Here is a 10,150-nt window from a genome sequence, read left to right as displayed (position 1 = left end):
ATATATATGAGATAGATAGATAGATAGATAGATAGATAGATAGATAGATATGAGATAGATAGATAGATAGATAGATAGATAGATAGATATGAGATAGATAGATAGATAGATAGATAGATATGAGATAGATAGATAGATAGATATGAGATAGATAGATAGATAGATAGATAGATAGATAGATATGAGATAGATAGATATGAGATAGATAGATAGATAGATAGATATGAGATAGATAGATAGATAGATAGATATGAGATAGATAGATAGATAGATAGATATGAGATAGATAGATAGATAGATATGAGATAGATAGATAGATAGATAGATAGATAGATATGAGATAGATATGAGATAGATAGATAGATAGATATGAGATAGATAGATAGATAGATATGAGATAGATATGAGATAGATAGATAGATATGAGATAGATAGATAGATAGATAGATAGATATGAGATAGATAGATAGATAGATAGATAGATATGAGATAGATAGATAGATATATATGAGATAGATAGATAGATAGATAGATAGATAGATAGATAGATAGATATGAGATAGATAGATAGATAGATAGATATGAGATAGATAGATAGATAGATAGATAGATATGAGATAGATAGATAGATATGAGATAGATAGATAGATAGATAGATAGATAGATAGATAGATATGAGATAGATAGATAGATAGATAGATAGATAGATAGATAGATAGATATGAGATAGATAGTGTGACTGGATCACTGATAAATAACTTTTGGTATGAATTTATTTAAAGGAAATAGCGCAGGGCGCTGATTTATATAAATTGCCAATGCACTTATTTTTAAAATTGTGTATGTTTTGATATAGGGAAATCTTTAGTTTCTGAGACTAAGGGAAGAAATTTGTCTCTTGTTTTAACCTTACTAAAGGATATGCCTTATTTCTGATGTATATATCTGATACAATGAACCTTTGTTTACCAAGTTTTTTTTTGTATTGGGATGTGTTTTGTATGGAAGTGTCATTGTTTGGGATTTGTAAGGTTGCTAGTGGAAACCTCCGATTAGGCATATGATGTAGTGTCATGCCTGCTCTGGCCAGAGGCCCAGCAGGCGGTCGTTACTGTGTGGCCTTTTGTCCAGATGAATTTCATAGATAAGTGTAAATTTTGTTAGCCTTGAAATGCATGTAAATCTATGTTTTGGGAAGCAGATTATATCCTGATTCTAAAAATAGACAGTTTCTGAAATGTATAAAAGGCATCAGCTTGTATTTGAAACCGGTTCTTCGGATTTTAACATTTGACCTGATCACTGGGACCTCTAACCAGTGTGAGCAAATAAACATCTTGCTTCAAAGACCTGTTTGGAAACATCTTCAATATTGCTGTATTCCTGTGACCTGCAGATTAGACCTGAAAACTAATCCGTTCTCCGGCTGTCTGAGGTTTGGACCCAAGCTTTTCCAGTACCACCGCTCTGCCCACTACCCAGCAACTCTGGCCAGTGTGATAGGCCAGGGGGGGATCCATCCACAGCAACCCTGATCTATATCGAGAGGTCAGGACTACCAGCCCAGGTACACCAGTAACGAGGTACACTTGCAGCATCAGCTACCCAGAAGAAACCCGATTCTGGATGCCGGTATAGGAATCCAGTGGTGGCAGCCTTTGTAAGCCCCTCCTACTGCGGCAAGAGGGCGCATTTGGGATAACGAAAGGGAACAGTGGCAAAGTAAGCCCAGCCGGTTCATAGCAACAACAGACAGGGTGGCATAGGTGGTCCATCCTGTCACAGATAGATAGATATGAGATAGATAGATAGATAGATAGATATTAGATAGATAGATAGATAGATAGATAGATAGATAGATATGAGATAGATAGATAGATATGAGAGATAGATATGAGTTAGATAGATAGATAGATAGATAGATATGAGAGATAGATATGAGTTAGATAGATAGATAGATATGAGATAGATAGATATGAGATAGATAGATAGATAGATATGAGATAGATAGATAGATATGAGATAGATAGATAGGAGATAGATATGAGATAGATAGATAGATATCAGATAGATAGATAGATATGAGATAAATAGATAGATATGAGATAGGTAGATAGATAGATATGAGATAGATAGATAGATAGATAGATAGATAGATAGATATGAAATAGATAGATAGATAGATAGATAGATATGAGATAGATAGATATGAAATAGATAGAAAGATAGATAGATATGAGATAGATAGATATGAGTTAGATAGATAGATAGATATGAGATAGATAGATAGATATGAGATAGATAGATAGGAGATAGATATGAGATAGATAGATAGATATCAGATAGATAGATAGATAGATATGAGATAAATAGATAGATATGAGATAGGTAGATAGATAGATAGATATGAGATAGATAGATAGATAGATAGATAGATAGATATGAAATAGATAGATAGATAGATAGATAGATATGAGATAGATAGATAGATATGAAATAGATAGATAGATAGATAGATAGATAGATAGATATGAGATAGATAGATATGAGTTAGATAGATAGATAGATAGATATGAGATAGATAGATAGATAGATATGAGAGATAAATATGAGTTAGATAGATAGATAGATAGATATGAAATAGATAGATAGATAGATAGATAGATATGAGATAGATAGATATGAGAGATAGATATGAGTTAGATAGATAGATAGAAAGATAGATAGATAAATAGATATGAGATAGATAGATAGATATGAGATAGATAGATATGAGAGATAGATATGAGTTAGATAGATAGATAGATATGATAGAGAGATGAAATAATGACAATTTTATTGTAAAATATAAAACAAAACTACACTAAGCACATCAGAGATAATTCTTAATCTTATTATTGGACTCCTCAGTAGTCTGGGGTTACTAGATAGAGCCGGCATCCACGGATAGCATGTGGGCACCACGTGATTGGCTGATTGTGCAGATGGAAGTGAAAGTGCGTCTGATTGCAGGTATGAATGTTAGTAGATCAGTTTTCTTGATCAATCATCCAATATAGTAAGTCGGGAACTTTGTAATTATAGCCAGAAATATAAAATGTAATCAGAAAAGACTCTGTCAGATGTGATTGGTGCTGGGGAGTTCGGTGGGGTGTTGTATGTGTGGTCCGCTTATAGGGCTTCATAGGGCCTATTTTCATGAAGGGTTTTTTGGAAATTTCGAGTCCATACAGCCAAGGCACATTGCTATATGGGTTATATTAGAGTCGGGGTCCAGAGTTGTTGATTGATCTGTTATAACATTATGATCCGGGGCCTCAGGTCTTGTAGTTTTGGATATATATATTTGTGTTGCAGTTTTCTCCTCTCCCCCGTTCTCCGGATTTTGCTGAGGAAAAAAAAAAGACATCAGACGTATAGACACAGAATCCAGATCCCCAAATTATTAACACTAAAATATGAAAAAGTAATCTGTGCAATAGACCTCTAGTGTATAAAGTTCTTAGAGGTGAGGTCGCCCCTTGTACCAGTACTGCTGGGTGTATAAAGGTCTAGATATAAAACAGAGACCGGGGGGATATAGTGTAATATATAAATAGATTAATCACGGAAGGTTTATGTTGCTGTAAGATCACTTTTATACCTAAGTAGATATTTAGTGCAAATGCTCATAATAATATCATGCATTAAGTTTATCACTACGAGCGATCATGCATGTGAGTTAATTGAGGGTCTGATTCATTACCACTTTCATACTGCCGCCCCTGCAATATCCCGGGTTTTTGAAACCGGGTTTTTGCAGGGTCTCGGAGCGTCCCAGCTCAGAAATACCATTCATACTGCACCTTGGACCCGGGAATTTCCTGGGTTGACCCCATTCATACTGCACAAGTCTGTGCCCTGGCAATTTGTGGGAGTCATCACCAGAGCACTTTTCATTGGCTGAAAGCTGGAATATGGAAGAAAAGAAAAAAAAAATATCTCAGTGTGTGACTCTGTGTCTCTCTCTCTCTCTGTCTCTCTCTCTGTCTCTCTCACCCCCCCCCTCTCCTATGCAAAAACCCTCTCTCCCCTATGCAACTATGCAAAAACCCGGGTTTTTCCATTCATAGTGCAGGCAACCCGGGTCCGACCCGGGAATTACCCCTCGATAAATCCCGGATTTTTCACTTGTACCATTCATACTGCACCAAGACCCGGGTCGTTTGAGCTCGACCCAGGAAAAACCCGGGATTTTGGTGCAGTATGAATGGGGTATAAGGTACACAAAACAAACGTACTGTGAGTTTTTTTTAAAAAAAAGTAAGTAAACTGGTCACATGCACGTCTGTATTACACAAGGAGCGGATGTGAAGATACGTCTGGTGATGAATACGGGTCTAGGTCCGCTCTGCTCTAACAGACATCACACTGCAGGATACGTCCAATACAAATGTGGAATATAAACTCCAAAAAGAATGCATGGAAAAAAATAAATTCTATTAATGTCACCTGTTAATAATACAGTCATTAATGACAAAACTTTTTTATTTGATTTTATTTTTCTTAAATAAATTACATTCATTAGGATGTTATTAATGTCTAATCGTAGGCTGCAGTAAGGGTATTTTGCACTCGAAAAATTAACTGGACATGGCTGCGTTCTCTGGTGTGTGGTTAGATTCTGGGCATGCACAAAACGATTTTATGCAAAATATGGAACATATCGGTATTTAATGAATCAGGCTCAGAATATTTACCTTAAAACTTTTTAATTCAATAAACACTCAAATGAATTGCACCTTTATATAGATCAATATCCGCGTTGTCTGAAAATTATGGTTACCAGTGCACTTTATTTTAATGTGTCCTGCTATATAGTGTTGGACACTATAAAATAAATGTCTTCAATACTCATTCTGATTATATATATATTAATGATTATCCCACTTGTACTTGGAATCGACAAGAATGAGGATGTAAATCATTGATGTTATGATGTAAAATTGTTACATAAAATGCACTGAACACTTATTGGTTGTTAAATATATTGTATAATGTTTTTGTATTTTCTTGGTGCTAAACTGTTAATGGAATACTATTATCAGCACTTGCAATGAATAACTATTTAGTTATAATTAAAACTGATACTAGAGGTATAAAAATGATTGACGTTATATAAACAATAAATAAATAAAACAATTGCTCTTTAGGTTGAGAGTGTATTCATAAACAATATATACAAATAAGCAACAATAATATTAGCTGCTCTGCACTTTATCAAGTCATCATCATCATCTATTTATTTATATAGCGACTCTTATTCCGCAGCACTGTACAGAGAACTCATTCACATCAGTCCCTGCCCCATTGGAGCTTACAATCTAAATCCTCTAACATACACACACACAGACCGAGTGAGACTAAGGGCAATTTAATAGCAGCCAATTGACCTACCAGTATGTTTTTGAGGTGTGGGAGGAAAGAAGAGCACTCGGAGGAAACCCACGCAAACACGGGGAGAACATACAAACTCCACACAGATAAGGCCATGGTCGGGAATCTAACTCATGACCCAAGCGCTGTGAGGCAGAAGTCATATTATTTTAAAAGTTTTGTTCCCCCCCCTGTTGGGGGAAGAGGTGGGATAGATTGTAGTGTACAGCAACCGAGAAATCACACAAAAACCCAAAATTGGCCTTATAAACGGATCCCACCCTTCTCTCTCCATTTATACCCAAGGGACCCTTATACCGACTCTTGTTTATTGTTTACTTAGTTCCAGTGTAAAAGCTTCAAGACAGTTTTAAAACATTTTAAATCGCAGTAACGCTGTATTGTGGCTCTAATGATGATGAGTCACTTGTGGCTCCTATAATATCCGAGTAATGATTCACAACCTCAGCATCTGAAACTCTCGTTCTATGTGAAGGGATTCTGAGGAATGTGATTGTGAATTATATTGTAGAAAATAACTTGATAACACGGTATCAGTATGGTATCATGAAGGATCGGTCATGATTCATGATTAACAGATATAATTCACTTTGGTTTATGAAGCAAGTTTCAAACAGGACCTTGGTAGTGCTATTAATCATCATCATTATCACCATTTATTTATATAGCGCCACTAATTCTGCAGCGCTGTACAGAGAACTCATTCACATCAGTCCCTGCCTCATTGGAGCTTACAGTCTAAATTTCCTAACACACAAAGACTAGGGTCCATTTGTTAGCAGCCAATTAACCTACCAGTATGTTTTTGGAGTGTGGGAGGAAACCGGAGCACTCGGAGGAAACCCATGCAAACACGGGGAGAACATACAAACTCCACACAGATAAGGCCATGGTCGGGAATCGAACTCATGACCCCAGCGCTGTGAGGCAGAAGTCATATTATTTTAAAAGTTTTGTTCCCCCCGGGTTGGGGGAACAGGTGGGATAGATTGTAGTGTACAGCAACCGAGAAATCACACAAAAACCCAAAATTGGCCTTATAAACGGATCCCACCCTTCTCTCTCCATTTATACCCAAGGGACCCTTATACCGACTCTTCCTATAGCCGAACACACTCTTTGCGGAGTTTTTTCCAAACACACAGACAATCTCCCTGGGGTTTAAAAGCATATAAGGCAGACAGACTGGGGCATATACTTCTGTCAGTCACCATGTGCCCAGTGCTTCTGTCACAGTATGTTTGGGACAGAAAAGTAATCATATTTTCCTAAAGTTTACTAGTACTTGAGAATACCATCTTCAGCCAGTGGGTACTCACAGTGGTAGTCTGTACTGCGTCTTCCCCAAACTCTGGTGTGGTCGGAGCACAATATACAGCAATCGCCATGGCAAAGAACAGCGCCACATTCAGCCCGGTCTCCATCCCGTCGCTAGCTCTGCAGTATATGTTGTCTCTGCTTTTGTTAGTGTCACGGAAGCGGAATTTATTCTATTATATCTGTCTCTAACTAATTGGTTTCAGCATTATATAGGCACATTGTTTAAACCGGTTCCTCTGATGCAGTTTATTCAATTATATAACGTATGGCCTCAGGGCTTCCATGATTGTGATCTGTTTTCTCTTTTGTTCAATTCCTAAAATTGATCTGTAAAGCATTTTCAGAGCCAAACAGAGGACTCTAGTCAGCTAAGAGTTGTGGTACAGTCCAGATCTACCGTGGCTGTAAGTGGGACCGATCTGTGATTACTGACAGCTCTATCTGATCTGATTGAACACTGATGTATTCTACGGATCATTGTCCAGAACATACAACAACTCAGCTTTTAAATGTGACAATTTTATATTTACTTATTATTGTGTATTTAGTTCCACCATATTACACAGCGTTTTCCATTGAATATTGATTCATTGACACCTGTCCAAATTCACCATCACACAAACTAGGGTCCGTTTTGTCAGCAGCCAATTAACCTGTCAGTATGTTTGTGGAGTGTGGGAGGAAACTGGAGCACCCGAGTTATCATGAGATGAACGAATAAACTCCTAACAGATATACCTTAGAGATAAGTGTGAAGAGATTCGTATTTCCTCACTGTATAGAAAGCTGATGCAGAGTGCGACTTACGCCAGTTTGCGTAGCGAATATTGCATGAAGTCTCTCCGCTCATGACCAAAAACTGGATGCGGTTATGCGTCTATACGGACTAGCAAGATTCTGCCAATTACTCCCGCCGGCGTCTGGAACCGGGGGCAGAGTACAGTAAAGACTGTTTACTTAAATGTGGCTCATGCAGATCTGCAGAAACACGAATGCATGCCTTTTAGGGGGTGTATCTGCACGGGTGCAATTATATGCTTATAACAATGACTTGTTGTAAACCAGAAGCATATGATGCAGATATAAAAATATATTGACCCATCCATTGTAATACACTTTTTATTTTGCAGTAGGGGTGACATCATTCTTTATTTTACACAAGTTTAAAACAAAGCAAGTAGCAGTATATGGGGTGATCTGTAATCCAGGCGTGTCTTAACGCCACAGACAGTTATACCATGTGACATCACTGCTGACCACATGCAAGGACATTTACTGGCGGGACCTCTCCGAATATATATGTGATGACGTCACTGTGCAATAAATATATACTGGTAGAGTTTGCAGGAGTGACACCGCTAATCCAAATATGGGGCCTCGATTAGAGCAGGACGTAGGGAAAGAGGTAGACCGAAAAAGAGTTCTTACATGTATATGTTGTTGTCGGACATAAATCAAGACGAGCCGGATCAGAAACAGTAATATATGTGTCACCTGTGTATACTTACACTCCGCAATAGCGTAGAGATGCGATGTGACAGTGTTAATAGCAAATGGTAAAGTCACATTACCCTATTTGTAGACAATATAGTAATGTAATACAATAACATACACCGGAGAGGATAGAGTCTTGACAGTTATTAATAAATGTGAAAGTTGCATTTTCCATATAAAATGTAACTAAATGCAAACACCTCAACATCTCTACATTGTTTTCCACTTTGAAAATCATATGTGAATCTTCCGCAGTAGTCCAAATGGAAATGTTAATATAGAGACAGACACAACTTCATATAATATAGACACAAAGCCGCATGCTATCGCAGGCGCAGGCGCCAAGAGCAGAGTATGAATAAAAATAAATAATTTATATCAATATATGTTGACAAAGGTTTTGGAAAGGCAGAATATAATTTTACGTACAAGTCCAGTGAGTGCTGACAGATTTATAATACTGATTATAAGACATAAAGCCATAATATTGATGAACTCACCATTTGTTCAGAAAATATTTACTGGAGTTTATACATAAATTAGCACCACTTGTGTATTATATATAATATAATGGGTGGAGTCATCTCAGATATTTTCAACTAGAAAAGTAACCGGCCAATAAGGAGCTGCATTTAGCGTTGCCAATAGGTCTAGCGCTATTAACACCAAAACAGGTTACTGGGGATGTGCCATATTTTAGGGTAAGGCTCATGAATGTTTTACACATGTTTTAGTTTAGGAACTGGATATTTTTAGTCCCTTGATACTAGAAGAGTGAACTTTGAAGTCACAGGAGTATTGTTACTATCAGGTGCGTAGTGAACATTAGGAGTTTGGCTTCTTCAGCAACATAATTCTCCAAGACTGGGGAAGTCCTGGGGATAAATGTACCAAGATGCGCGTTTTGCAAGTTGTCGATATACGGTGACTTTGCAGGGGTAATTTTAAACGGCACTGGCTTTAGAGGCAAAACTTGCCTTTAAAATCATTACTTTTTAAATGCTCCCTGCGAAGTCGCCGAATATCGACAACTCGCAAAACGCGCATCTTGGTACATTTAACCCCTGAAACAGTTCCAGTAACCTGACAGTGATTTCTGCTGAATGCAGTGATTTCCGCAGATATCAGGGGGTAAATGTATCATACTCCGGTTTCTTCAACTCGCGGGAGTTCGGCGAGATGACAGCTAAAATTTAAAGCGGCGCTGCCTCGCAAGTTTCCCTTTACAAGGCAGCGCCGCTTTAAATTTTAGCTGTCATCTCGCCGAATTCCCGCGAGTTGAAGAAACCGGAGTATGATACATTTACCCCCAGATCTCAGTCCGGGCCAGCGTCTGTGGGGAGGGAAGGAAAGCACTTACTACCTTCCATAGTCTGCAGATCTGCACAATCTTCCAGCATTTGGTGTTGGTTTAGGGGAAGTAGCTCTTCTCAGGGTATAATATATAAATATGAAGGTGAGATGTGCGATAACTTTTTGTGTCGGAGTTGTTGCAGTGTGTGGGGAAAAAATCTTTAGCTGGAGCTGATTTTGCTTCTTTGGAAAGATGTTGGAGCAGGTTAAGAAGATTGTAGATGGCATTATCTCCTGGTTCTCTTCCATATGTTGACAATCAACAAGAAATATAAATGTGTCATGTGGTAGATTTCACAAGCAGCAATATAGATAAGTGTTATATTACTGCTTAATGTATGGATGTTCTGTATTATAGGAAGGAGATGAATCTGTTATAGACGGTCACGTGCTATCATAGTGGGTGGGTGGCAGGACACCCCTCTTTGTACCTGTGTGACATTGGTGAGACAATTTGAAGGGTACAGATGGGTGACATTTACCTGCAAAACTAAATTACCAGAATAGGTAAAAGCACCAGATAAAAGGATAATGATGCAAAAATGAC

At 37.7% G+C, this 10,150-nt stretch overlaps 1 long non-coding RNA gene across 1 annotated transcript; it reads right to left on the bottom strand.

Annotated features, from left to right (window-relative positions):
• Positions 1–2,813: 2,813 nt before the first annotated feature.
• On the bottom strand, positions 2,814–6,920 carry LOC142157919 (uncharacterized). Its single transcript, XR_012692695.1, has 2 exons — positions 6,756–6,920; positions 2,814–3,388 (listed from the first exon to the last, which is right to left on the bottom strand). It is a non-coding gene; the product is annotated as an uncharacterized LOC142157919 (long non-coding RNA).
• Positions 6,921–10,150: the final 3,230 nt, after the last annotated feature.

This window comes from Mixophyes fleayi, chromosome 5 (assembly GCF_038048845.1).
Source record: "Mixophyes fleayi isolate aMixFle1 chromosome 5, aMixFle1.hap1, whole genome shotgun sequence".
Taxonomy (NCBI): Eukaryota; Metazoa; Chordata; class Amphibia; order Anura; family Limnodynastidae; genus Mixophyes; species Mixophyes fleayi.
Note: the sequence above shows the minus strand (reverse complement) of the source record. Positions and strands in the feature narration are given on the sequence as shown.